Source organism: Canis aureus, chromosome X (genome assembly GCF_053574225.1).
Source record: "Canis aureus isolate CA01 chromosome X, VMU_Caureus_v.1.0, whole genome shotgun sequence".
Lineage (NCBI taxonomy): Eukaryota > Metazoa > Chordata > Mammalia > Carnivora > Canidae > Canis > Canis aureus.
In genome coordinates, this window is record NC_135649.1 from 50857626 (window position 1) to 50861899 (window position 4274).

The 4274-nt window shown below is 35.6% G+C and overlaps 1 non-coding gene across 1 annotated transcript; it reads right to left on the reverse strand.

Moving 5' to 3' along the window:
- Positions 1-3175: 3175 nt before the first annotated feature.
- On the reverse strand, positions 3176-3282 carry LOC144309238 (U6 spliceosomal RNA). Its single transcript, XR_013375300.1, has one exon. It is a non-coding gene; the product is annotated as a U6 spliceosomal RNA (small nuclear RNA).
- Positions 3283-4274: the final 992 nt, after the last annotated feature.

Sequence of the window (4274 nt, forward strand, 5' to 3'; positions counted from 1 at the left end):
TGTGAATATTGTTCAGTGTGTGCAGTAGGTGGAATATGACCAAGAAAAATATAGGTTTTGGGTCAAGTGTTTCTATGATGCTGACTCTGGGGCATCTGACTTTTGGCACACTTCAATGTTCTTTACAAACACTGTATCGGTGGAGAACAGGAACAAATTACATGCCTGGGTTCCACTGATAATGTGACCCCTATATGAGTTTGCCTGTGACTGAAATTCTTCCCTGGGGATGTGGGATTTTCATTGCATATCTTGGAAAATTGAGATGTTTGGTGTGGTAAACTAAATTCTAATATAATTCTTAAGGCTTAATGTATATATCCTCTATGATTTCCACCCCCTTAAGTATGAGCAGGAACTGGGAATGGGATATCACTATCATGATTAGGCTACTAACCAGTTGACTTACAGCTAATCATGAGGGAGATTATCCTAGGTAGGTGTGGTGTAATCCCATGGGCTCTTCAAAAAGGGACTAAGTCACTCCTGAAAAGATTCTACTCCAAACCTTGAAGAAGCCAGCCACCATGAGTTTGATAGCCATAGCCAGAAGGAACTGAACTCTGTCAGCAACCAGTGAGCTTGAAGCAGGAACTTGAGCCCCAGATGAGATCACAGCCCCAGCCAACACCTTGATTTCATTCTGGTGAGATGCTAAGCAGATGACCCAACTAAGCTGTTCCTGGCTCCTGACCAGTGGAAATGGTATTTCTTTAAAACCGTTAATTTTGTGGTAATTTGTTATACAGCAATTAAAAAAAAACTAATAGTATTGGTTTTTCTGTTCCAGAATGGAACAAAATTTATGGATTTGTCACCATTTCTTAGACCTAAAACAGATCACTTTTCTTGGCTTTCAGCATTGTTGTTCTAAGCATCACATGCTTAAAGTGTGACAGAGCCAATTACCATGCATAAAAAAACCAGGAAGGGTATGTAGAATGAGCAGAAGGTACCAGAAAGGAAGTGAATGGGAGTGGCTTTTCAGCACTTAAAAAAATGAATGGCATCCCATGCGGAAAGGAAGGATTGACTAGAATATATAGCAGGGAGGGGTAGCAAAAGTTAAACACATTTTTTACAAAGCAGTATAAAGAGCAGTGTTTTCAAGCTCTGGATAGTGACCAACTAATGAATTGTAAAATTAATTGAGTAGGTTGCAACTAGCAATGCAAGATATAATAGACTGGTCTATACTAGAAAATAAGCAAATCTTGTTTGGTACTTTTTTTAAAAGTAATAAACTAGTGTCATGGGGATACATAAATGCCTTCTCAGAAAATGGTGAGGCAAGAAAATCAGGATCTAGAAACTGACCTGAAGTAGGGACCACACAGGGCAGAACAGGATGTAACATATATTGGCACAGTTTTCTCATGGCTCAAGTTCCCTAAGATTTCATTGACCACACATATTGTGGCCCTAGTGGGTCTGAGAAAATGGCTGGATCTGAGAAAATGGGGAAACTTTTTTCATAAACTAAATTTTTATCTATGGGACTTACCTCACTTTTCTGAAATAATTTATCCTGACAGTCATGTATTTTGCTTTGAAGAGACTGTTTATATATCCATGTTCTATTAGTTCTTGGACAAAATAACTGAAAACAGACACATCCTTATGTGGGGAAATAGTGTCTTCTGTTTTCAGGGACTCCATGAAACTCATTTCCCGATAATTCCCTAGGTGCTAAATAGTGGGCTAGCCACTTTATAGATTCTAACTTGGTTAATTCTTACAACAAGCAAGTAAGGCAAACATTATTTTCATTTTGTAGATGAAAAACTAAGACGCAGAGTGGTTAAATAACTAGAACAAAGTCAGTTAGTAAACTGCAAAGCTGGGATATTCTATTAGTTAAGGCTCTGTGGAGAAACAAAACCAATAGAATGTGCATATTTCGAGAAGTGATTTATGATAAGGAATTGGCTCAGGCAATTATAATGGCTTGCTAGTCTAAATCTACAGTGTGAGCTGGCAGTTATTGAGATCCTGAAGAGCCAATGGTACAGATAAAGTCCAGAAACAGTCTTCTGGAGAATTCTTTCTTGCTCTGGGAGGGTTTTGTTGTTGTTCTATTCAAGCTTACAACTGATTGGATGAGGTACATAAACATAACGAAAGGCAGTATACTTACTCAAAACCCAATGATTTAAATGTTAATGTCATCCAAAAACAACTTTCAAGTTCACACAGAAAATTAACCATCACAGATATGAACCCAGGAAGTCTGATTATGCAGAGCTCTGAATACTTTTGAACATTTAACATAAAAATGTTTATTATTATTTCCAGTTATTTAAACCTCATAACAATCTTATGAGGGGAGTACTATTATTATCCTTATTTTACAAATGAAGAGAATGAGGCTCAAAGAGATAAGAATTTTGCATGCAGTTACACAGCATGTAAATGTTAGAACTAGAATTTGAATATAGATATTACCCATCTTTGCTTTTACAAAAGACCTACATTAGTATGGTAACAGCTTTTTTCTGTAAAAGTGAAAATCCTCTCAGATTTACTTTGGCTAGCAAAACCAGGTATTAATGCAAATCTTTCTTAAAGATGAAGTGGCTTAATGCAAACTTTTGGAATACAGAGGATACTCTTTGCTTTATACAATATAAAAAAGGTTTATGAAACCTTTCAGCTTATGAAAGATTGCACAGAGATGTTCTAAATTTGAATAGTGGGAGAAACTGTAGAGGTTTTATAAATAAAAATCTTGCTTTTTCTCTTTTACCATACCATGTCCAAGGTAATTTGAAGTGATTGGGATTTTTTTAATAAGGAGTGGTAGAAAATATGTTATATAAATAATCTGATGATTTTACTAAAATTACATGACCATATTTATATTTATATATAATATAATTATATTTATGCCACATATATACTAATATTATATATTTATACCACTCTGTTTTTCCTTTGAAAACACATGTTCTTTGGTATACTCTGGAGATCATAATTAAAATTAATATGTGAGCATGTATCTGTTAATCTTCTAGAAGTTACACATGTGCTATGTTTATCCTCATTTTATTTTTTTAATTTAAATTCAATTAATTAAATATAGTGTATTATTAGTTTCAGAGGTAGAGTTCAGTGATTTGTCAGTCTTATATAATATCCAGTGCTCATTATATCACGTGCTCGCCTTAATGTCCAAAAAAATATGGAATGCTTCATGAATTTGCATGTCATCCTTGCACAGGGGCCATGCTAGTCTCCTTTATATTGTTCCAATTTCAGTATATGTGCTTCCAAAGTGAGCACTGTCCTCATTTTACAGATGAAGAAATGAGACAGTGATGTGTATGGCAGAGCCAGGACTCAAATCCAGGCAGTCTTATTTTGGATCCTGGCCTTTTCACCTTTATAATGTACTACCTGTGTTAATAACATGCAATTTTGCAGAATTACTACTACTAGTAAGCATAGAAAAATTCAGGACATGGTATTTTCAACACATCTGTGAAAGGTATAGAGCCATAAATAAGGTAAAAATAAAAGCAGTTAGGGAAGTTTCAAAAATATAACTAAGGTTCATAGGCAAAAAAAAGAACAAAAGAAAAGGAAAAAAGAGAGAGGGAGAGGGAGGGAGGGAGGAAGGAAGGAAGGAAGAAAGAAGGAAGGAAAGAAGGAAGGGTAAATTTATGTGAATGTAATTTTAGATATTAATTCCATATTTCTAATTGATGATGAAAGAGTGGATGTCCCAGTTCTGGAGACATTTAAAATTGCATAGTGCATTAGACGATATAACTTGTCAGGGAGCAATAATTCCTGTCCCCTCAAAGACTTTTGTAGCTGGACTAAGAATCAAATTGACATGAGACAGATTAAGAGAAAAAAAATCAAATGTAATAGGTGTACATACAGGGAATCCACATAGACACGGAAATTCTAAAGACAGGCAAAATGAGGTATAGATGTCATTCTGTACTAAGAAGAAGAGGGTAAGGGAATGGGATTTCAGAGGAAAGGAATGCATCTCACAGGGTGATAAGAACAGATGTTTGGTAATTAGATGTTTGTTTTTCCTACCATACAGATGGGTCACCCAGGTAAAATTTATCTCAGTTAATAACCCTTATTCTGGGAAAGACTCCCAATTTATATTCTTCTATGTAGTTAAAAGGGAGGAGGCAGACATTTCTTTTGAGCCTGCAGGGTCTCAAGTGCTTTCAGCTCAAAATAATCCACATTCCAAAGTACACGTTATGGGTGGAGGACCTGTCCTGAACCCCTTTAGTATCGCCATTTGT